The sequence below is a fragment of the Mobula birostris genome, chromosome 2, assembly GCF_030028105.1.
Source record: "Mobula birostris isolate sMobBir1 chromosome 2, sMobBir1.hap1, whole genome shotgun sequence".
NCBI classification, from domain to species: Eukaryota; Metazoa; Chordata; class Chondrichthyes; order Myliobatiformes; family Myliobatidae; genus Mobula; species Mobula birostris.
In genome coordinates, this window is record NC_092371.1 from 64,633,549 (window position 1) to 64,660,201 (window position 26,653).

Below are 26,653 nucleotides of genomic sequence, written 5' to 3' on the forward strand. Positions count from 1 at the left end.
AGAGGTATTTAAAATTATGAGGGGGATAGACAGAGTTGACATGGATAGGCTTTTTCCATTGAGTGTCGGGGAGATTCAAACAAGAGGACGTGAGTTGAGAGTTAGGGGACAAAAGTTTAGGGGTAACACGAGGGGGAACTTCTTTACTCAGAGGGTGGTAGCTGTGTGGAACGAGCTTCCAGTAGAAGTGGTAGAGAAGGTTCAATATTGTCATTTAAAGAAAAATTGGATAGGTATATGGACAGGAAAGGAATGGAGGATTATGGGCTGAGTGCAGGTCAGTGGGACTAGGTGAGAGTAAGCGTTCGGCACGGACTAGAAGGGCTGAGATGGCCAGTTTCTGTGCTGTAATTGTTATATGGTTATACGGTTAAATGATGGAGATTATGGATCCAAACTGACTGGGGTTTATAAGTGAGGAGATTTAGTAACCAGTTACACAAGGAGATATTTAGGTCAAGGTTTGAAGCTTATAGATTAGTACAGAGAGAATGTTAGTATTGAATGCCAAGCTGTAGTTGATAAAGAACATCCTGATGTATGCATCTTTGCTGTCCAGGTGTTCCAGGGTTGAGTGAAGAGCCAATGAAATGGCAATTGCTGCAGACCTGATGGTAGGCAAATTGGAGTGAATTCTTCTCAGGCAGGAGTTGATGTGTTTCATCACTAGCCTCTCAGAACACTTCATCGCTGTGGATGTAAGTGCTGCTGGATGATAGTCATTGAGGAAGATTACTACTTTCCTTATAGGCACTGGTATGATTGAGGCCTGATTGAAGTGTACTACACAGAAACCTTTGCCAAACCCAACTTTCTGTGCTTGTGCTACTGTTGTCACCCAATATTTTTTTTCATCATTCATGTTTGTCCCACCATGGAAGAACTGAGGTACTACTTGATCTCAATGTGCTTGTTAAATTATTGATTTTCCAACAGTTCTAGCCTAATTCTCCCAGATGATCTTTTATCCAAGTGTCAAATCTACTTAGCTGGGAGTACAAGTATGCAGATTCACTGCCCTCATTAGACTTAACTCACTGCCTGTGTTTTTGTTTTTAATTCTGCTTTTATGATTTTGATAAACTTTTTGCAGACAAGTAGTGCTCAAAAATTCCTTTGCCAGTGGGGACCTTACAAGTAATTTTAGTGCATACTTTTTATTTTAGTAATGAATTTAATTAATTCCATTTTATTGCTAGTATTGTTCAGTACTGATATGGTTTGTGTTTATTCTGTCAAATGCCATGTTAACTATCTCAATACATTTTAACCAATGTGCTAATATGTTGTACTTACCATTGGACCATAAGACATAGAAGCAGAATTAGGCCTTTCAGCCCATCAAGTCCACTCCAATATTTCTTCACGGCTGATCCCGGATCCCATTCAACCCTATACACCTGTTCTCTCACCACATCCCTGGATGCCCTGACCAATCAAGAATCTATCAACTACCGCTTTAAATATACCCATGGACTTGATCTCCACCACAGTCTGTGGCAGAGCATTTCACAGATTCACCACTCTTACTTCTTCCTTCTTACTTCTGTTCTAAAGGTCTCCCCTCAATTTTGGAGCTGTGCCCTCTAGTTCTGGATATCCCTACCAGAGGAAACATCCTCTCTACATCAACCTTATCTAGTCCTATCAACAGTTGGTAGGTTTCAATGAGATCCCCACGCATTCTTCTGAACTCCAGTAAGTGCAGGCCCAAAGTTGCCAGGCGCTCCTCAAATGTTAACCTCTTCATTCTCGGAATCATCCTCGTGAAACTGCTCTGGACTCTCTCCCATGAAGATACATCCTTTCTGAGATATGGGCCCTAAACTGTTGACACTATTCCAAGTGCAGCTTAATGTGTCTTATAAAACTTAAGCATTATCTCCTTGTTTTTAAATTCTATTTCCCTTGCAATTAACCTTCCGGGAGTCTTGCACAAGGACATCACCTAGGTGTCTCCTATCTAGCTCCCATGCACGAGGACTCCTAAGCTTCTCTGCACCTCTGATGTTTGAATTTTCTCTCTATTTAGATAGTCTGCATGATTGTTCCTTTTATCAAAATGTATTATCATACATTTCCCAACATTTTATTCCATTTGCCACATTTTTTGCCCATTCTTCCAATTTGTCTAAGTCCTGCTGCAAAGGCATTGCTTCGTCAGCACTACCTACCCCTCCACCTATCTTGGTATCATCCACAAACTTTGCTACAAAGCCATCAATTCCATTATCTAAATCATTGACAAACAATGTGAAAAGTAGCGGTCCTAATATTGACCCCTAAGGAACAGCACTAGTCACCTGCAGCCAACCAGAAAAGGCCCCTTTTATTCCCACTCGCTGCCTCCTGTCTGTCAGCCATTCCTTTATCCATGTCAATATCTTCCTGTAACACCACAGGATTTTATCTTGTTAAGCAACCTTATGTGAGGCACCTTACCAAATGCTTTCTGAAAATACAGATAAATGACAAACACTGCCTCTCCTTTGTCCACTCTGCTTGTTACCTCTTTGAAGAATCCTAATAGATTTGTCAGGCAAGATTTCCCTTCATAGAAGCCATGCTGACTCTGACTTATTTTATCATTAGTCTCCAAATACACTGAAAAGTCAACCTTAATAATGGACTCCAACACTTTCCCAACCACTGAGGTTAGGCTAACTGGCCTTTAATTTCCTTTCTTTTGCCTTCCTCTCTTCTTAAAGAGTAGAGTGACATTTGCAATTTTCCATTCCTTTGGGACCATTCCAGAATCAGGTGGTTCTTAAAAGATCATGACCAATGCATCCATTATCTCTTCAGTAACCTCTTTCTGGCCTCGGTCCTGATTGGCTACCCCTTCAGTTTACCTTTGAATTCTATTGGCTCTTTGGAGTTTGTAGACGGCATCTATTTCAATATGTTTGTTTACTGAGTTATCAGAAGAGAACCATACTTCCAAAATGAGTTTTGTGCCTGTTTTATGCTTGCCTGTGCCAGAACCTTCACGGTTTCCCAGTTAAAGTGGTGTCCTCTTTGGTCTTCATGTTCCGACATCAGTGATAGTGGGTCATGCCTCTGTACCACCAGTATGTGCCGAAGAAACACGAGCCGATAGAATTCAAAGGTCAACTGAAGGGATAGGCAATCCAGACCAGGGAGGGGAGGGAGGTGGGGAGTGGGGGTATAAACCTGAGCACTCCCAGAGCAAAACACCAACAACTGCCCATTGAGGATGTCACCTCAGCTGGTGATGAAACGTCTGAAAGCTAATTGCCAAGCTCAGTGAACACTGCAACATCAAAGGAAGAGTCTTTTCCAGCCTTTGGTGAAAATGATAAGCTTTTGAGTATAGCATTGATGTAACTGTGTGGGTGGCAACCTACTCAACTCTAAGATCTTGCATTGCTCGGGAATACCATTACCTATGTGCAGGATAGAGGGTGGATGTCTGCCCTGTCAGCTTGGACCAGGCCAGGAAAAGGCCCTCGACAGGATATCACACACATAATGGATATGCACTCCAAAATGGGTTTTGGGGAGGGAGTCAGAAATTGGACACAACTGGTTTACACAGATATCCATAATGCAGTTCAAATCAATGAGTGGGAGATGGGTTGCTTCTCCATCTGGTCTGGAGGCAGACAGGGTTGTCCACCCTGCCCTGTCTTATTTGTGTGCTGCAAAGAAACCTTTGCCAAATCGAACAGGAAGGATGAAAGCATAAGAGGAGTGATATTGCTGGATAGCAGAAGAACACAAGTTAAAACCGCCCTGCATGTGGATGATGTTGCTGTGCACTGATCGAATCTATGGTCAGTTCGTAAATTGATCAGCATCTGTGACCAGTTTGAGTTGGCATCAAGAGCCAGAGTAACCATAGGAAGTGCAACGCCATACAGTTTGGCAACTGGCCTGACTGATCTAACGTTCCCTTCCGTCACAGGTCCGACTGCCTGAAGGTGTTGCGAATCTGGTTCAGGGGGGCTGAGATGTGTAACAAGAACTGTCTGGAGCAGATTGGAAAGGTAAAACAAAAGCTGGGTCTGTGCAATGGTACTCTGTAAATAACTGGGAAGATCTTGGCCATCAGATGCAGTATACTCTAAGGGCTGCTATACTTGTTATGTTACTTCTATTTAAACATTCCATGGGTTAACAACAAAGAATCATATCCTGGAAGAATTGGAGAACTTTTATTTACAGGAATCAACAAACACATCTTAACCGTGCCACATGCTGATACATTCTAGCAAAACCCGCGCACACTCTGTGCTGTCCAATCAGGAACTAGCACATCATTGCATGTGATATCACCTCAATACTTGCAGTAGGTGTGGCTTGTTCCTCAATCCTCAGCTCTGGTATTCACCCGGCATGTCTTCCAGCTTATCTCCTTGGGTCCAAGATGGAGCAAGACCAATGGGTCAAGATGCTCAAGTCCTCAGAAGGGGGACACAAGTGTACAATCCTTGAGCTCATTTTGATGACCACATTTCTGTTTGGCTGTATTAGGCTGTGTGTGGACTCCGAGTTAGTCAGGTACTGCCTGTTACGCTGCTGGTGCTTAGGGCAGTAATGAAGGTCCTCTGTCCTGGTCTGTCCTTGGCTATATAGTATCACACACAGATATAGTAGGATTCTTCATGGCTGTTTCAATAACATTTTTCTTTACCTGTCAGTGTTGTTAGCCCTGAGGAACCCTTGAACTCAGAGGACTGGTGGACCACTCTTAGTCTGGCTTCTACCCTTAGATCTGTTTTGCACGGGTGACCCTACCAGGAACCAAAGCATAAAGCTCTGACTCCAAACAAGAGCAAATCTGCAGACGCTGGAAATCCAAGCAACACACACAAGATGCTGGAGGAACTTAGCAGGCCAGCCAGCATCTATGGACAGTTGACATTTCGGGCTGAGACCCTTCATCAGGACTCTGACATTACGACATCTGGAGCTCTGACTCCTGCCAACATAGCTCTCCAGGTCAACGAGGCACGCAAGCCTTCAAGCCATGACAAGGTTGTGGTCCTTTTGGAGGAGACTCAAATTACATTGACACCAATGTTGCTATGTACTGAGGTTCTGCCTTATCCCTGGTTTTGTGGAGGATAGGCCTGGGCTTTTCACAAAACGATATCCCAGTTAGCTGGATTTTGCCGCAGTACCTGACCTTTGTGGAAGAGTTCTTGTGAGTAGTCAGCTTTGAGCACAAGTTCATTAGGCAGTGATCAGTGTGGAATGTACTGCAGACATTGTAGGACAGGGTCACTATACCAGTTCATTTTCAAATTCATCTGTAGCTTGTCACTGCTTAGTTATTCTGTATTCTTGAAAGCAGAGACTGATGCCAACTAGAGACTGATTATCAAAACAAAATGTCAATATTCAGTTACAATTTGCTAATAGCCAACTCTTGACCAGAAAAAAATTAGCTATTAACAAATTATAGCTGAATATTGACATTTCTTGAAGATCTTTTGGTGACATGGGTATCAGCAGAAATAACTTTGCACGAACTGACAAGTTTATTTGTTCACATTTACGGTATCTTCAACGACGGGGTGACCAGTCTGTTGTTTTGTTTTTTCAGCAATACCTCATGGAGTAGGCACTTCCAGCCTATCATACCACACCACACCACCCCAGCAACCCCTGACAAGTCTGATCAACGCTAATGTAACCACAGAACAATTTAAAATGACCAATTAACCTATGTGGTATATCTTTGGACTGTGGGAGGAAACCGGAACACCCAGGAAGACCTACGCATGCCATGTACAGAGAAGTACAGAGACTTCTTACAGAACAGTGCCCGAATTGAATTCTGAACTCCAGAATACCCCAAACTGTAATAGTGTTGCACTAACTGCTACGGTACCATGGCGTTGTGCTTGGACCTTGCCTCCATTGTTGTTAAGTGATGGTTAGATGTAGGTTTGAGCCTTTACTTCATTAGTTAGTCGTTGCCATGGTGAAGTTAGAATCATTCCATGGAGAGGTTTCAGAAATCAAAGGTAACTTGGACTTGATTTCTTAAAAGCTGGTGGAGGTCCAAATAAAATATAAAATGAAATAGAGCATACTTTTAAAGGTAAGTTGTTACAATTTTTAATACTTTGGAAAGCCTTCTAATATGTGCTGTGAGAAGTGTATTACTTAAAGTGACATTAGTACAAACTTTCTCTGCTGCTGACTGTAATATTTGCTGTAGTTTTGAAATTTGATCACTTTATTAATGCAGGACCTATTAATTTATTGAAACAAAACTTGTAGTTGCATCTCTGCTCAATAATGATATGGAAGTCTACTTCTTATTTCTAAATGAAAATAGAAAAGATGTTTGGTTTTTTTTTGCTTCCTTTTTGGGCCCCTGCACTGTAAACAGGCATTGGCTTGAACGTTTGGCAGAAAACCTGCTTACAAGTGACTGCCAATACTACTTTTGAGCTGGCTCCTGAAAAGTGCACAGAGTGGCCCAGGGTGATTATTTTAATTCATATCCTTCCCAATTGACATGACTAAAGCTGGCACCTTTCTTTGGGGTATAGTGAGGATTCTGTACAGTGTTATTCCGTGATAGAGAAGCGTTGCAGAAATTTCTGATAAACCTTGTTATATTTCAATATACACTCTATTATTATCACATGTTGAATATAAGCCAGTCAAAATTCAATTATTTGCTTCAATTTCTGGCAACTACAAGGAAAATACAAATCCCATCCAAGCTGTGTCATCAAGTAACCTCACCAACTTGATTATAATCTACATGCATTTAACTGTTATTCAATGCAACTTGATAAAGTGCTATTTGATCATTATTGGACCCTTTTCCTACCCATTTATAGAAGTACTTATTTTAGCCAAAGCGCTTCTTTGGAGCATAATAATATAGGAATACAGGTATTTATCTAAACATAATATTCATCTAAATCAGGGTTTCCCAACCCTTTTTTTATGCCATGGACTAATACCATTAAGCAAGGGGTCTGTAGACCCCAGGTTGGGAACACCTGATCTAAATGCATTTGTTGACATAATGTCATGTATAGCACTTTATTTTGCTTGGCTTTGTAACTTCCCTGAGGAAATAACTATACCATATTAAAGAAAACAAACCAGATGGACCCGTGGAATTAGGTAAAACAACAGTCCGTGTATATTTTCAGACTGTGATTGAAATGTACTGCTGGTGAACAATGAACCTGCCACAAACATCTTAATTTCTCCTTGGGGGAAGAAAATGCATCTTAAGGGTAATGTGGCCTTCTGCGTCATGCTTGTCAAATACGTACAATGCTTCTAAGAGAACCAGGTGAAACTGATCCATGAAAATGATTTACTGTTTCAACGAGCAACTACTGGTGATGTTGGAAATGAAATTCGCTGAGTGATCTTTGACCCTGAAGAATTCCATTTTATTTTCATTTGATAAATGTATCTCTTTTCATCTCATTCTTTTAAATCTTATGTCTTAACATAAAAGTCTGGCCTGTCGAGAAACCCAGGGCACTCTGTGAGTGTTCAGCTGGAGACACCTCTGGGTGTGAGAGTAATTATTTGACCTTCAATTCTATCCTGTGACATGGTCAAACTTTGTGTGAAAATATTTGATTGCCCTGAAAAAGGCTGGTGACCTCTCCCACTGTTCTGAAATGCTGATTGGCAGGGCTGTGGTGTCTTATCCAGACCACTTTGGTTCAAGGGGCGCATAGCTAACCTTTGTATCAACCTCAAAATCTGATATTACCATACGTAATCCTTATTTACTAATACACATATGCCGAAAAGCAAAGAATCTACAATGCATTTTGTTCTAATGCTGTTATAAATACAGTCTGGGAAGTTTTCTGCTGCCTGATGGTCTCATGAAAGAGAAACTCACAGCAGTGAGTAATTATTGAAAAAATGTGTGAACCACTTTTGAATGTTTTTTTTGCCTCTTTTTTTAATATTACTCCCAGACCTTGCTACCCCAAACCAATTTGGTATGCATGAGTAATAATAATACGAAAGAGCTTTATTGCTTCTGCAAATAAAACATTTTATATTTTGTAGTAACTCTGAATCATTCTTATCATTGTATCAGAGAAAGATGGCATCATTCAATAGCTTATCGAACTTGAAGGCATGAATATCAGTTTATCCTCATGGTTGAAAACAAATTTCCTCTTCCTCTCTTCTTCTATTCATCACGCTATCCCTTAACTCCTTTCACCTGCCTATTACCTCCCTCAGATTTCCCTCCTCCTTCCCTTTCTCCTATGGTCCACTCTCCTCTCCTATCAGATTTCTTCCTCTCCAGCCCTTTACCTTTCTCACCCACCTGGCTTCACCTATCACCTTCTAGCTAACCGCTCCTCACTCCCCGCCAGCTTTTTTATTCTTCCCTCTTCCCCTTTCCTTTCCCGTCTTGAAGAAGAGTCTCAGCCCAAAACATCAACTATATACTCATTTCCATAGATGATGCCTGACCTGCTGCATTCCTCCAACAGTTTGTGTGTGTTGGTAGCATCTGTAAAGATTTTGTGTTTTTCTTCTTGCTCTCTTTCTCAAATTACAGTGCTCTTCTTTGAGCACCATTTCTCTGTGGTATTTGCATTTAGCAGGCCTGCTGGTGGGGTCGTGTAGCTGAATCAGTCAATCACATCCAGCAGACTTCCAACAAATTTCTTATAAATTTATGAATACTAGATGATTTTATTTGTCTAACCAACATGTCTCTGTGAGGCTAGGACTAAGGGTGATCTTACAGTTGTGTGTGTTGAGAAATTAATGTAATGCTGATTAAAGATTGCATTTCACAGTCTATTGATTGGTCATTTGAGAGGTGTGGTATCTTACTCTGGCACTGAGTCTGGCCCCATGGCTTAGAAGGGCAGGGAACAGAAGAGGATGGCAGCAGTAATAGGGGACTCGATAGTCTGGGGAGCATATAGGCGATTTTGTGGACGTAAAAAGGAAACATGGATGGTAATTTGCCTTCTGTGTGCCTGCATCCGAGATGTTTCTCGATATGTCCCCAATATCCTGAAATGGGAGGGTGAGCAGCCAGAAGTTGTGGTACATATTGGTACCAATGACATAGGCTGAAAATGGGAAGAGCTCCTGAAAAAAAAATACAGGGGGTTAGGAAGAAAGCTGAGAAGCAGGACCTCAAGGGTAGTAATCTTGGGATTGCTGACTGTGCCACGCAACAGTGAGAACAGGAATAGAACGAGGTGGCGTATAGATGCTTGGCTGAAGATTTGGAGTGGGGGCAGTGATTTAGATTTCTGGATAACTTGGGATATCTTCTGGGGCAGGTGGGACTTGTACAAATGGGATGGGTTGTATTTGAATCTGAAGGCGACCAATATTCATGCAGGCAGATTTACTAGAGCTGTTGGGAGTGGTTTAAACTAATATGGCGGGGGATGCGAGCCAGGATGACAGAGCTGAGAATGGATACTTGTAGGTTTACAAGTAGATGATGGATGTACCATGAATGTAAGAAAGGACAAGCCAATGACTGGGTACAAATACAGACAGAGCAAAGGGGTAAATAGTACCACAGAGGGAAAATTCAAAAGGACGAAGAATGCAAGACTGAAGGTGTTGTATTTAAGTAGGTGTAGCATTCAGAATAAGGCGGGTAAACTCATGGTGCAATTAGAGACCGGTCAGTATAACATTTTGGGTATCACTGAGTCATGAGTGAAAGAAGGCTATAGTTGGGAGCTTAACATCAAAGGATATACTTTGTATCGACAAGATTCGCGGGAAGGCATAGGCAGTCATGTGGCTCTGTTGGTAAGAGATGGAATTACATTTTTAGAAAAGGGTGACATAGGGTCAGAGAATGCTGAATCTTTGTGGGTGGAGTTAAGAAACTGCAAGGGTGAAAAAACCATTATAGGAATCATATATAGGCCTTCAAATAGCAGCCAAGATGTGGGATTGAGATTGCAAAGGGAGCTGGAAAAGACACGTATAATAGGAGTAATAACACAATTGTAATGGGGGACTTCAATATTCAAGGGGTTTGGGAAAATCAGGTTGGTGTCAGATCACAAGAGAGGAAATTTGTTGAATGCCTATGAGATGGCTTTTTAGAGCAACTTGTGCTTAAGCTTACTTGGGGAAAGGCTATCTTAGATTGGGTATTGTGTAAAAACCCAGATCTTATTCAGGATTTTAATGTAAAAGTACCCTTAGGAGGAAGTGATCATAATATCATTGAATTCATACTGTAATTTGAGAGGGAGAAGCATAAGTCACATATATCAATATCGCAATGGAATAAAGGGAATTACAGAGGCATGAGAGAGGAGTTTGCCCAGATGAATTGGAAGAGGATACTGGTGGGGATGATGGTAGTGCAGAGATGGCTGAAGTTTCTGGATCGCAAGGTACAGGATAGATAAGTCCTACAGAGGGAAAAGTTCTCAAATGACAGGGATAGGCAACCGTGGCTGACAAGGGAAGTTAAGGAATGCATAAAAGCCAAGGAAGGGGTATATAAGGTAGCAAAAGTGAGTGGGAAGTGTGATAATTGGGAAGCTTTTAATATCCAACAAAAGGCAACTAAGAAAGCTATAAGAAGGGAAAAGATGAAATATGAGTGCAGACTAGCCAATAATATAAATCAGGATATCAGAAGTTTTTTCAGTTATATAAAGAGTAAAAGGGAGGTGAGGTAGTAATGAGGGACAAAGAAATGGCAGATGAACTTAATGGATACTTTATGTCTCTATTCACTGTGTAAGACACTGGCAGTGTGCCAGAGGTCCACGAGTGTCAGGGATTGGGAGTGAGTGCCATTGCTATTAGAAAGGAAAAAGTGCAGGGCAAACTCAAAGGTCTTAAGGTGGATAAGTCAACTGGGCCAGACGGACTACATCCCAGAGTCCTGAAAGAGGTGGCTGAAGGGATAACAGATGCATTGGTCATGGTCTTTCAAGAATCGCTTGATTGTGGCATGGTCCCAGAGGACTGGAAGATTGCAAGTGTCACTCCACTTTTTTAAGAAGGGAGGAAGGCAAAAGAAAGGAAACTAAAGGCCAGTTAGCCTAACCTTAGTGCTTGGGAAAGTGTTGGAGTGAATTATTAAGGATGAGGTTTCGAGGTACTTGGACACTAATGATAAAATAAGTCAAAATCAGCATAGTTTCTGTGAAGGGAAATCTTGCCTGACAAATCTGTTAGAATTCTTCGAGGACATAACAAGCAGAATGGACAAAGGAGAGGCAGTGTATGTCATTTACTTGGATTTCCAGAAAGCATTTGATAAAGTGCCACACATGAGGCTGCTTAACAAGATAAAATCCTATGGTGTTACAAGAAAGATACTGGTGTGGATAAAGGAATGGTTGACAGGCATGAAGCAGCAAGTGGGAATAAAGGGGGCCTTTTCTGGTTGGCTGCCAGTGACTAGTGGTGTTCCTCAGGGGTCAGTATTGGGGCTACTGCTTTTCACATTGTTTGTCAATGATTTATTGAATTGAATTGACTTTATTACTTACATCCTTCATATAATGAGGAGTAAAAATCTTTACATTACGTCTCCGTCTAAATGTGCAATGTGCAATTTATAGTCATTTACAACAGGATAGTCAATATAACATAGAAATACAGTTGTGTCAGCATGAGTTAAGCAGTCTGATAGCCTGGTGGAAGAAGCTGTCCTGGAGCCTGTTGGTCCTGGATTTTATGCGGTGGTACTGTTTCTTGGATGGTAGCAGCTGGAACAGTTTGTGGTTGAGTTGACTCAGGTCCCCAATGATCCTTTGAGCCCTTTTTACACACCTGTCTTTGTAAATGTACTGAATAATGGGAAGTTCACATCTACAGTTACGCTAAGCTCTCCGCACCACTCTGCAGAGTCCTGCGATAGAGGGAGGTACAGTTCCCATACCAGGCTGTGATGCAGCCAGTCAGAATGCTCTCAATTGTGTCCCTGTAGAAAGTTCTTAGGATTTTGGTGGCCCACACCAAACTTCTTCAACTGAGGTGAAATAGGCGCTGTTGTGCCTTTTTCACCACATGGCCAGTATATACAGACCATATGAGATCCTCAGTGCTGTTTATGCCGAGGAACTTAAAGTTGTTCACCCTCTTAACCCCAGATCCATTGATGCCAATAGGGGTTAGCCTATCTCCATTCCTCCTGTAATCCACAACCAGCTCCTTTGTTTTTGTGACGTTGAGGGAGAGGTTGTTTTCTTGACACTACTGTGTTAGGGTGATGACTTCTTCTCTGTAGGCTGCCTCATTATTATTTGAGATTAGGCCAGTCAGTGTAGTGTCGTCAGAAAGTTTAATTAGCAGATTGGAGCTGTGGGTGGCGACACAGTCATGAGTATACAGAGAGCAAAGGAGGTACACATCCCTGAGGGGCACCTGTGTTGAGGGTCAGAGGGGCAGAGGTGAGGGACTCCAACCTTACCACTTGCCAGTGATAATGGAATTGATGGCTTTGTGGCAAAGTTCACAGATGATACAAAGATAGGTGGAGGGGTAGGTAGTGCTGAGGAGGCAATGCAATTGCAGCGGGGCTTAGACAAATTGGAAGAATGGGCAAGAAAATTGCAGATGGAATAGTGTTGGGAAATTTATGATAATGTATTTTGCTAAAAGGAACAGCAGTGTGGACTATTATCTAAATGAGGAGAAAGTTCAACCATCAGAGGTGCAGAGGGACTTGAGAGTCCTCATGCCAGACTCCCAGTAGGCTGATTTACAGGTTGAGTCTGTGGTAAAGAAGGCAAATGCCATTTCGGCATTTATTTCAAGGGGAATAGAATAGAAAAGCAAGGAAATGATGCTGAACCTTTACAAGACACTAGTCAGACCACACTTGGAGTATCGCCAACGGTTTTGGGCCCCACATCTCAGAAAGGATGTGTTGTCATTGGAGAGCGTCCAGGACAGGTTCAGGCGGATAATTTTGGGAATGAAGGGGTTAACATATGAGGATCGTTTGACAGCTTTGGGCCTGTACTCACTAGAATTTAGAAGAATATGGAAGGATCTTATTGAAACTTACTGAATGTTGAGAGAACTAGATGGGGTGGGTGTGGAGAGGATGTTTCCTATGGTGGGGGTATCCAGAGCTAGAGGGAACAGCCTCAAAGTTGAGGGGAAACCCTTTAGAACAGGTGCAAGCAGGAATTTTTTTAGCCAGAGAGTAGTAAATCTGTGGAATGCTCTACCACAGACTGTGGTGGAGGCCAAGTCTACGCGTATATTTAAGGTCGGACTTTGATGGTTTCCTGATCAGTCAGGGCATCAACTGATATGGCGAGAAGGCAGGTATATGTGTCTGAGTGGGACTGGGAATCAGCCATGATGGAATGACGGATCAGACTCAATGGGCTGAATAGGCTAATTCTGCTCCTATGTCTATGGACCTCACTGCAGTCAAAACTGATGTAATTTGCATTTCCTATGGGGAGAAATTCACAATTTGATGCCACCTTCACAAATTATTTTGTACAATACATCTATCTATAAATAGCCTATAAATTCACTTGTCTAACACCTGTCTGTCTGGCTGTATACACTGAGCGGCCACTTTATTAGGTACACCCGTACACCTGCTTGTTAATGCATATATCCTATCAACCTATCGTGTGGCAGCAATTCAGTGCATAAAGGCATGCAGACATGGTCAAGAGGTTCAGTTTCTTCTGGGCATTCACAGCAAATTAAACTTTCTTATGTTTAATTGTAAGTGATCGGCGAGAGTCAAGTAGTTTCAATTGTCTCTGTATGTCAGCAAATAATATCGTAGAAGAATGTTTGACAAAGTATTTCATTGTGTTATGTGGAGGTAAATAAAGGAAGTTATTTACCTTTGTTTTAACATGAACATATCTTTAGTGTATGAAGCATATACACTTAGTGGCCACTATATTAGGTAACTCCTGTATCTGAGTGTATGTTCTTGATCTTCTGCTGCTGTAGCCCATCCTCTTTAAGGTTCGACATGTCCATTCAGAGATGCTCTTCTGCACACCACTGTTGTAACCCGTGGTTATTTGAGTTACTATCACCTTCCTGTCGGCTTGAAATAGTCTGGCCATTCTCCTATAACCTTTCTTATTAACAAGGCACTTTTTCCCCACAGAACTACTATTCACTGGATTTTTTTTTGTTTTTTGCACTATTCTCTATAAACTCTGGAGACTGTTGTGCGTGAATATCCCAAGACATCAGTAGCTTCTGAAATAATAAAACCACCCCGTCTGGTACCAGAAATCATTCTATGGTCAAAGCCACTTGGATCACATTTCTTCCCCATTCTGATGTTTGGTCTGAACTTCTTGACCACATCTACATGCTTTTAAAGACTAAGTTCCTACTACATGATTGTCTGATTAGATAATTGTATTAACAAGCAGGTGTACAGGTGTTCCTAATAATGTAACCATTGAGCTCTGCCATTCAATGAGATCTGAGTGATTTATTTTACCTTAATGCTACTTTCCTGCACTATACCCACAGCTGTTGATTTCTCTTATATTGAAAAAACCTATCCCATTACTTATCAACTGAGCAATCATAGCTCATTGAAGTAGAAGTTTCCAATTATTCACAACTCATTTTGTGAAGAAATTTCTCCTCATCTCAATTCCAAGTTACTGCCCTTTTATTCAAGACTTGGGCCCCTAATTCTAGATTTATCAGCAGGGGAAGTATCCTCCATCCATCCTCCCTGCAAGCGGCTTGAGATTATTATCTGCTTTATCTTTTATTCTTAAATCTGGTAAATACTTTACTCAAACTATCCTGGAGAAATTATCTCCTCGCTTTAAGGAATTTGAGTAGAAACTGTTACCCTTTCTTACTGAGAAATATATTCTTTCTTAGATAAAGAGACTGAAATTGTACAGAATAATGTGGAGGCTCAGTACAATCCAGGTTTGTTTTTATCAATGAGGTTTTTGTGGCTAGAAATATATGCGATTAAAATACACAAACATAGATTAAAATCACATCTGGTTTCTGAGTAAGAGGAAGCCAGTAGATTCCAATTATACTATGCTTATGCAAATCATTCAACATTTCTTTTGGGTGCTGTGGTTTCCTCTGCTTAATAGTGAAGGGAGAAAGAGAAATTAATGGAAAATATAAGGATCAGATATGTAGGCAAGAATAGTCTGTTTGTGGGTCAACAAATCAATCCTTGTGACAGTTTTGAGATTAAATACCTGAATCTCAATGGTAATATTCTTCACCATTTACTTGACCCATTCAACACTATTTTCCAACTTACCGTGGGTTTTTATTTGGTACAAAGCACTTTTACAATTTCAGACACCCAGATTTTATTTTGTGGTTTGGCAGTTGGGAATGTGGCAGCCAAGAAATTCTTTCACATATTTGTGTGTTGCACAAAGGAACGTATTCAGCACCCTGTTGCTTTACTCCTTGATTCTCTTGAGATGCCAAATTGCTTCCAGGTCATGTGCAAGTGATACAGTTAAACGTGTATTTGCTTGGACATGGAGCTCTCTCCATTGCAACTAGTGGTCTACCTCAATTCCTGTCATAGCTCACGAAGTAAGTGGAGTAAATTAACATTATACATCGGTCTCTTGCTATACAGTGTTGCTATGAGACAGGGGGCTCACGCACAAAATAGATGTTGGTTCACCACTCATTAACTGGTATTTGAAGTGCAGACATGAACAAGAAGTTCGGTTGTTGCTCAGACCAAACATCAGAATGAGGAAGAAATGTGATCTAAGTGACTTTGAATGTGAAATGACTTTTGGTGCCAGACAGGGTGGTTTGAGTATCTCAGAAATTGCTGAGCTTCTGGGATTTTCACACACAATATTCTTTAGAGTTTATGGAGAATGGTGCAAAAAAAAAAGAAAACATCCAGTGAACAGCAGCTCTGAGGGCAAAAATGCCTTGTTAATGAGAGAGGTCAGAGTAGAATGGCTAGACTGGTTCAAGATGACTAAAGGTAACAGTAAATCAAACAATCACATGTTAGAACATTTGTGTGCAGAAGAGTATCTCTGATTGCACAACACATCGAACCTTGAAATGGATTGGCTACAGTGACAGGAGACCATAAATGTACACACAGTAGCTACTTTATTAGGTACAGGTTTTACGTAATAAAGTGGCCACTGAGTTTAATTGTGATGTGCCCCCAAGGTAATACAAGATAAATGTTAACTCGACTCTTCTACTGCAGTCAGGGGAACATTTCACTCCATGCACATACATTATTTTTGTTGAGAACCTGAGGCTCAGGCAAAACAGTATTTTGAAGGATGCTTGTAGATAATAAATCTCTCTTCTGCATCTTGACTGTGTCAAAATTGAGTTGGAGATGGATTTCTCTCACAAGATGGAATGAAAATGATGGGTAGTTCTTTCTTTTTGGGGGGGTATAAATCTTGAAATGCGGAGCAATTTGTCACTTTTCTCTCGACCCCCTTCCTGTAGGTGGAGTAACCATATTCCACTTGTTGCTTGAGGCTATGGACAAAATTGAGTTAAGAAAATTGTAGAGCATAAGTAGACTGTTGCTAGCTGTACACTGTTTTCATCACTCATTTGTGGATTGTCACTTCTACATACTTTTGTTTTGCTGCATCCATTGCTGTCAGATACCTTGAACAAGTAAAAACCCTTGTGTTCTCCATACTTGCAAACAATTGTCCTGTCTCTAACAATTCTTGTAAATATGTAAATTGGAAGATGTATTATAAATTCATAAAAGTGTACTGTTGAAGTCTATGATCAACTCAGAGAGAAAGATTGTTTAAAAGTCTTGTGCACTAATTTAATTTCATTCTCTAGATCAGGAGTTCCCAACCTGGGTCCACAGACCCCCTGCGTAATAGTCTGTGACATAAAAATGCTGGGACTCACTGTCCTAGATACTCCTCCCTATTGTTTATTATTTAATGTTTATCTCTGAAGTCAGGTTTAGCAATTTTCTTTATATTTCCACTGCAGCCAACCTATTTTTTTTTCCTCCTATATTCTAAAAAAGGTTTAGTGATTTGGGTGCATGCTATGCAGGTGACAGGAATGTGGCAAACCTTACGGGCTCCTTGCTGATTTGATTTGACACAAAGGACGCATTTCACTTTATGGTTTTTATTGTGTACGTGTGACAAATAAAGCTCAAATCTCTCTGTTCCAGCTCCATCTCACTAAATGACAGGTCCTTCCTGACCTAGACAACCCTTCAGACACTTGCTGCCTTCAATCACAGTTTACCTCAGTATCACTGTTCCTTGATTCTGGGCAGTCCTGCATTTCTCCATCTACCATGACTTTTGTTCAAAGGTGGGCAGCTCTGTCAAGTAAGACCCACATTGTGAATGTTTCCTCCGGAAGTCACCTGCTGCTTTATCTCACTCTCCCTCAGTAAAGCCTTGCTTAAAGCCCAAGCCTTTGGTCACCACACCTAATGCATTTCCTATCCATTTGTCAAATTTGCATATCTGTGAGGCTCTTTGTTTTGTTTTTCCATGTTGCAGACCATTCTCTAGTTATTAGCTTCTCAATAAAACTCAGCCAGCTGTAATAGCCTAAATGTTCCTGCACAACATCCGTTAAATAGTCTTTCCTGCTCTCCTTGTTCTGTTGATAATTATTTAGTCTGTACATATGTTCATATTTTTAAAATTTTGATAATTGATGCCTGCACATGTGACCATTCTGCTAATTATTGATTGCTCATTGCTGTTTGCACTATTGCCCTGTAAATTGTCGGTTGCTATTGTGTATTCTGTTACAGTATTGTCCTACATTTTATGCTTGGCACCAAACCACAAACAATTGTGGTATGTTTCACATACTGACAATAAAGTGATTCTGATTCTCATTATTCATGTGTGAAGCTTAAGCCTAATACCTGCTTTTTTGCAGCTAATGTTCCTTGACGTGCACTTTGATACATCTGCTACTGGAATAGTGTTTGGCCTGCTCTTGACTTTGGAGATTGCGGTTAGGTTCAGTGAGTTATGTATGTGCTATGCTGGTGCAGGGAGCATGGCAAATCACAACATTTGGAGATTGTCTTCAGGCTATTTTGAACCCTCCACTGTAACATTACGCTCAGTGGCCACTTAATTAGGTACATCTGTAAACCTGCTTGTTAATGTAAAAAAATGTGAAGAAACTCAGTGCATAAAAGCATGCAGACATGGTCAAGAGGTTCAGATGTTGTTCTGACCAAACATCAGAATGGGGAAGAACTGTGATCTAAGTGACTTTCAATGGGGTGGTTTGAGTATCTCTGAAACTGCTGATCTTCTGGGGTTTCATGCACGGCAACCTACAGAAGTTACAGAGAATGGTGTGAAAAACAAAAAAAAATCCAGTGAGCAGCAGATCTGTGAAAGAGAATGTCCTATTAATGAGAAAGGTCAGAGGAGAATGGGTGGACAGGTTTGAGTTAACAGGAAGGAGGCAGTAACTCAGATAATCACACACTACAACAGTGATGTGCAGAAGAGCACCCCAGAATGCACAACATGTTGAACCTCGATGTGGATGAGCTACAGCAGCAGAAGACGAAGAACACACGGAAATAAACTCAGTGGTCACTTTGTTAGGTACCTCCTGTACCTAATAAAGTGGCCACTGAGTGTAGATCATGTTGAGACGTGCTAAAAAAATAGTTTGAATATCTTGTTATAGTTGCTTAAAGAAAAGCCTTGCCTTCAGCTGGCCCATTTCTTAGTGGCCTGGAAATTAAACAGTTGAATTCACCACCTTGTCCCAAACTTCTCTTAGCTTTCCATGATAAACACCCATAGTATGATCATGGGCATTTTGATTTAGTCATCTTTTCATCTGCCAAAGCCACAGTGAGGTAAGGTACAGTAAATGAAACAAATGTAAAAGTCAATTTCTGTGCAAGCATGCATGGTTTCTTGTTTTTGTATTCAGTTGTTTATAAAAGCGGGTATACTAAGTTAGCAAAGTTACCAGTAAAAAGGGATTCTTCTCAAGTGCATCATAATGATCTTGGTAAGATAATAAGTGCTAGAGTGAGGCGGTAGAATAAATGGGAGAATAAAAAATGTATAACAGCCTTTAACTTTGGTTAACATCAAGCGGTTTTACAATTTAGGAATTATAATAGTATGCCATAATTTTTTTGTTAGAACTTTCAATGTGATGAAAAGCATTTAAATTATAATTTATGATATGAACAATAACACATTATTAGCTTTAGTAATTCATATTTGTTGAAAAGCAGACATGGGAATAAATTCAGTTCCTTACACGTGAAATACCTGGGAGTGAAGCTGTTCAATCATTACTTTTTAATTACAGGTGCTTTGATTATAAAAAGAAGCCAAAACATTAGTAGCACATGCTAGCAGTTTAACAGAGTAGTATGCTAGAACTAAGCCTTGTTCTGGCATTTTGAGGCAATAATGGTGGAAGAAATCTGGAAAGGGTCACTAAGACATGAGCATTAAAAAAGGACCTTCAGCCAAATGGTTAATGCTGACCAAAGTTCCCATCTAAGAGAGATGGAAAAGCCATATCATATTTGCCTGTGTATGGCCATATCCCTTTAATCTTTCCTGTCCATTTACCTGTCAAAGTTCCTTATAAATGTTTTAAAAATCTGATTCAAGCTCTTCAAGATGCTTCATCAAGAATTTATTGAGCCTCAGTGAAGGGTCTTGGCCTGAAATGCTGATGGCTTATTCCACTCCATAGATGCTGCCTGATCTGCTGAGTTCCACTAGCATTTTCTGTGTTGCTGTGGATTTTCACCATCTGCAGCATCTCTTGTATTCAACTTCTTCCTCAAGCAATTTATTCCCTGTACTGACAATACTTTGGTCAGTTCCCTTCAGGTTCCTAGTAAATCTCTTCCCTTTCACCTTAAACCTATGCTGTCTAATTCATGATTTTTCCAAACTCTGGGGAAAAAAGATAGGCACATTCACCTTACTTATGCTCCTAAGTATTTTATACATCTCTTTCAGATCACCCTCAAGGATTTCAGCTCTCAGTGCATTTGAGACTCCTGATCATCTGTATGACTACTGAAATCGTCAGCTTCTCACATCTGCTTGTTGCTCTTATTCCAACCCTTCTCTGGTAACGCTGGCTTCTGGCAATTTCATAGAAATTAAGCTAGGAAACTGATCGCAAAATCCACAGCAGACTGACCCCCTTTTTATTTCAGCAGCAAGTTTCAGGTGTTACTTTTTTAATGATTTGACTTAATGTTTGCGAATGTTTCTGATATCCAAGAATTAAGACTAAAACTTACATGTGCTATCAAAAATATTAAAATTATTTCAAAGTATTTAAGAGTTGATTTGAACAGTGAAAAAACTATTCAATACATTTAAGTGAATTCAAAAATGCATATAAATGCATAGAATTCAGGAGAGGAATAGTTATTGTGGTGGGTGAATGAGTGGCTTGTCTGTCACAGAGGTGGGAGTGGGAGTTGAACGATCTGCGATCTGAACTGAATATCAGATGGCCAGTTTTGACGCAGTTTGAAGGGGCGATTTAATAACGGAGGTGCATGGAGCAAGGGTCTGTATCCACACAGAAACTACTGAAAAACTTTGATTTCCAATAATGTAGGTGATTAGCCCTTAAATTTACCATCTCTGTTAATCATACACTTTATCAACATTAAATTCACAGTATGGGTCTTAATTAAGACCATAAGATATAGGAGCAGAATTAGGCCATTTGGATCTTCAAGTCTGCTCTGCCATTTCATCATGGTTGATCCAATTTTCCTCTCAGTCCCAATCTCCTGCCTTCACCTCCATATCCCTTCATGCTCTGACCAGTCAAGGATCTATCAACTGCTGCCTTAAATATACATAGAGACTTGGCCTCCGCAGCTACCTATGGCAAAGAATTCCACTCTCTGGCTAAAGAAATTCCTCCTCATTCCTGTTCTAAAAGAACACTCCTCTATTCTGAGACTGTGTCCTCAGGTCGTAGACTCTCCCATCTGAGGAAACATCCTCTCCACATCCACTCTATCAAGGCCATTCACCACTTGAAAGGTTTCAAAGTGGTCGCCCTTCATTGTGTTTGCCTTTTTCACCACAAACTCAACCTGAAAAGTAATCTTTAGGAAATACTGCACAAGGACTCCCAAGTCCACTTAGAAAATAATCAATCCTTTCACTTCTTCTACCAAAGTGTATGACTATCCACTTCCCAACACTGTCATCCATCTACCATTTCTTTGCCCATTCTCCTAATCTAAGTCCTCCCCCAAAACTACCTGCACCTCCACCTCTCTTCATATCATCTGAAAACTTAGCAACAAAGCCATTGATTCCATCAACCAAATCATTGACATATAACGTAAAAAGAATTGGTCCCAACACGGACCCCTGTGGAACACCACTAGTCACTGGCAGCCAGCCAGGAAAGGCTCCTTTATTCCCACTCTTTGCCTCCTGTCAATCAGCCACTGCTTTACCCATTTCTTGGAACCCTGCCATACATTAGTGTGGATCTGCTTGACATTCCTTTCAAAGTTAAGAAAGATACTATAAATTAGGAAGAGCCAGGTTTGTGCAGCTGTTCTTTATTCAGATTCTTGTGTTCACTTTGGTCAACCTATTGTATTTTGTTTTTATCCTCAAACTGAGTAGAATGCCAAGTTGGCACCAAGTGCTTCCAGCGCCACACAGTAGCTATTACATGATTTGTCCAGTCTTTTTTATGATTATCATAAAGCTCCATGAAAAGTGTAAACATAGAGTGAATTTCTACTTTACATCTGGAAAAAACATTTTGGTCACCTGTGTTTACAGATCATTGTATCACTCTGGGCCTCTCTTATTTTTAGCCTTTCGCTACTAAAACACAACACTGATTGTTTTCATGTTTGGACTGGTGGGATCATAGCTTGGCAGCATTCAAATCCACCTGCCATAATCTTGAGTACTTACTTAACCGATCAACATCGCTTTCTAATTGCATAGAACATGTACTCAGTAGCTACCTTATTAGGTTCACCTGCTTGTCAATGCGAATAGTTAATCAGCCAATCATGTGGCAGCAACTGAATGTGTAAAAACATGCCAACATAGTCAAAGGGTTCAGATGTTAGACAAACATTAGAATAGGGAAGAAATGTGATCTAAATGACTTTGCACATGGAATGATTGATGGTGCTAGATGAAATGGTTTGAGTATTTTAGATTCTGCAGTTCTGTGGGTGAAAATGCCTTGTTAATGAAAGAGGTCAGACTGGTTCAAGCTGACAGGAAGGTGATAGTAATTGAAATAAACACCTGTTACAATGGTGAAGTCCAGATTAGCATCGTCGACGGACAACATGTTGAACCCTGAGAAGGATGGGCTACAGCACCAGAAGATCATGAACACACACTCAACATGCACAAAATGCTGGAGGAACTCAGCAGGCCAGGCAACATCTATAGAAGAAGTACGTTTCAGGCCGGGACCCCTTGGCAGGAATGAGTCCTGCAGAAGGGTCTCAGTCCGAAACGGTGACCTTGCCGAAGGGCCTCAGTCTGAAACGTCGACTGTACTTTTTTCCATAGATGCTGCCTGGCCTGCTGAGTTCCTCCAGTATTTTGTGTGTGTTGTTTGGATTTCCAGCATCTGCAGATTTTCTCTTGTTTGTGAACATACACTCGGCGGCCACTTTATTAGTTAGAGGTACGTAAAAACGCAGCTGCTGAGTGTAGAACATAGAACACTACAGTGCCATATTCTTTCCATCCAGTTACATCCCTTACTGAACAGTCATTTTTGTGTAATTGACAAACCTCATTATGTAGAGCTTTTGTTGTGCAGTTCATGAATAAACACCATGAATGGTGAACAGCCAGTAATGTTACTCATAGGGCATTTCCAGTCATTCCATTTTGTGTATAGACCCATTACTTCCCTTTTTCCCCTGCCTTTTATTCAGCCCACTAAAATTATCTTCAATTCCATGAATTCTTAATTTTAGTTAACAGCCCCCAAGTGTTGGACATGTGGCCAAGTGGTTAAGGTCTAGTGATCTGAAGGTTGCTAGTTTGAGCCGCAGCTGTGGCAGCGTGTTTGAGTCCTTGAGCAAGGCACTTAACCACACATTGCTGTACTGTCTGTGCGAGGAGTGGCGCCCCACACAGACTTCCAATCTGCGCCTTGTAAGGCATGAAAATGCCCGACGCAGGCCTCTCATGGTCTGAGTCAACGTTCCCTCCCCCCATTCAAGGACAAAAATTTTAAATAGTTTTTGGCAGTCCATTAATTGACATTCTCCTTAGATGAACTTCCAATGGAAAATCAACAATCTCTAAGTGAATGGATAAGACCATAAGATATAGGAGCAGAAGTAGGCCATTCGGCCCATCGAGTCTTCTCTTCCATTCAATCATGGGCTGATCCAATTCTTCCAGTCATCCCCACTCCCCTGTCTTCTCCCCATACCCGTTGATGCCCTGGCTAATCAAGAACCTATCTATCTCTGCCCTAAGTGCACCCAATGACTTGGCCTCCACAGCCGCTCATGGCAACAGATTCCACAGATTTACCACTCTCTGACTAAAGTAATTTCTTCACATCTCTGTTTTAAATGGACATACTTCAATCCTGATGTCATGCCCTCTTGTCCGAGAATCCCCTACCATGGAAAATAACTGCCATATCTAATCTGTTCAGGCCTTTTAACATTAGGAATGTTTCTATGAGATCCCGCCTCATTCTCCTGAACTCCAGGGAATATAGCCCAAGAGCTACCGGACGTTGCTCATACGGTAACCCCTTCATTCCTGGAATCATTCTTGTGAATCTTTTCTGAACCCTCTCCAATGTCAGTATATCCTTTATAAAATAAGGAGCCCCAAACTGCACATAATATCCAAGTGTGGTCTCACAAGTGCCTTATAGAGCCTCAACATCACATCCCTGCTCTTATATTCTATACCTCTAGAAATGAATGCCAACATTGCATTCTCCTTCTTCACCACTGACTCAACCTGGAGGTTAACCTTTAGGGTAGTGTTACATACCTCATGGAGATCTTGTGACTTTCTTGTGAGAATGATATAATAGTCTTTTGGAGGTCACCTGATGTAATTTTCCCGCCGATGTGAGGTCACGTGATGACATGTTCACCACGGGTATAAAATGGAAGAGCCCTGGTGACGCAGTTAGTTTTCCAGTTAGAATGTCAATGAGATACTCCGCTCCGCTGCGTATTTGCATTATGACGCAGTTTTGATTTTAAATGGAGTTTTATGTTCTATTGTAAAGTACAGAAATCTGGGCTGGCAGTTTGACCAATCGCTGTCAGGTTTGTTAATGTATCTTTTCAGTAACATTGGAGAGTGAAGACTGGACCTTGAAGGAGACGTTCGATGAGTTTGGAAAGGATCGACCATTATTGAATTTGTTCAAGAAAGAGTGATCTGCATGAGATAGCCTCTGCTAAAAGTGGTAGAAAAGGCTGTGCAGGATTTATTCTATGGAGGAGGAAGGCCTGTGCCTTTAAAACAGTTTTATTTCCATCGTCGTGAATCCTGCGGACAAGGCAGGATCCGGCTGGGAGTAGCAGTGACGTCGTGTCTTCGAGGAATTCGTTACTTCATGAAAGTCTCTCCTAATTGACTATATAAATCTCTTGGACTTTAAAATTTACCATTTGCAGAACTGTGTTTGAATTTATCGCTTTAAGAACTGGTTTTTCATTTATTGCTTTAAGAACTAGTACTGAGTAGCGGTTTAATGAATGATCACATAGCCGTTTACTTCCGGTTAGGGTTTTCTTTTTTATTTTCATTGTTTATCAGGGTTTAATAAATGCTTGTTTGTTTATAAATCCTGGCTCAATATATTCATTGTTGCCGATCAAGTGACAGTATCCTGCCCAAGAACTCCCAAGTCCCATTACCATGTTGTCATGTAAATTGTAAAGCCTGTCTAAAGCATGAATGAATAGAAATGTTTTGCTACTCCAAATTTTCCAGTGACACAGTAACTGCTCTTGCCACCTTGGGTTTTTCATGAGGCTAGTTGAGGCACAATAACTATTAAATGGGAAACGGGTATTGGGAAACTTCTCAATGGCTTTCAGGATCTGTGTGTAAATCATATTACTTTAGAACATTGGAACATTAGGAAACTTTTGACAAGAACAGGCCATACAGCCCAACAAGACTTGCCAAATTCCTATTCAGAGTGTGTGGCTGCAATAACTATGAAGTTTAGATTTGAAAGTCTCTGAGGTACTACTCTCAACTACACAACCATGTAGTTTGTTCCATGTGTCCACAGCTCACCGCGTAAAGAAATGCTTCCTGATGTTATTCTGTGAGCATTGACTGGAAAGTTTGGAACATTCTGCAAAATTGCATCGATTGCTGTGGGTGAAATACAGAACTATACAGTACAGAAGTAATCCAGTCAGCCCATTTATCTATGCCGGCTGAAAAAGATATATATTTTTAAGATTAATCCCATTTTACTCTGTTGCCAAGTAGTGTTTGGCACATCAAGTGATCACTGTCAAATTTTACCTGCCAAGGCTTCATGGGAACTTTCGGAAGTCACATGTTCCAGGACATTTTATTGACTGTAGTGTCCTGTCTCTGCAAAACTTGACATGCTGCCTGGATCATAATCTCCACCAGTTGATTACCTGCTGATGCAGGTATTGTGGTTTGTTCCTGGAACAGGTCAGAGACAGTATTAGAATGGAGTTTTAACCTCTAGATTTGATGGAAACTGAGCAGAGTGAAGGTTAAAATATGTATTGAAATTACAAATACAAACACGAGAAAATCCGCAGATGCTGGAAATTCAAGCAACATACACCAAATGCTGGTGGAACTCAGCAGGCAAGGCAGCATCTATAGGAAGAAATACAGTCGACGTTTTGGGAAGGGTCTCGACCCAAAGCGTTGACTGTACTTCTTCCTATAGATGCTGCCTGGCCTGCTGAGTTCCACAAGCATTTTGTGGGTGTTGTTTTATTGAAATTACTGTTTTTTTGTCATACAATGGTTATTTTAGTACCACCATTTTCTTGGGTGGTTGAAGGGCTTCCTTGCTTTATTGAGATCCATCTTGACACTGGTGGATACTTAATGGAGGTTCAGTGAGACTACTTTTGACAAGGTTAAGAAGGCATGGGTTCCTTAGGAAACAATTTGGATTGCTGAAGCCCTGGGCTTACCACCCACCAAAATCTGCTCCCTCCCTGCACACAGTGGATATATGGCTGTTTGAATACTGATGAAGAACAGTTGTCAAAATTGACTGGGCACTCTCCCTTGGCTATACAGCCCACACATTCTGCCAGCTTTCTGAGAAACTCCCACTGTTTTGTGTTTCGCATCTAAATGAACGAAGAGGCGCGTGAAGCTGATGCTCTTTTTGGCATCTTTTCATTTTGGCTGGAGGTCAACATCCTCAGGCCAATGATTTGAAATTCATGTCCAGGTGGATGCCCCTTTTGCACAACACCTTCTCCTCGAATAATTCTTGGTTCTTCACAAAATTTAATTTTCCTGAGGTTAGTATCTACACTACTAATATAATTGACTATGGCTTGAATCGCACTTCTTGAATTTACAATATATGCTGCCGAAGAATAAAAGAAAATTCTTTTGAGTACTATACTGGTTAGCCCTTGTGTCACATAGTGGATGACATTTCTTTCTTTATGTATTGTTTTCTTTGG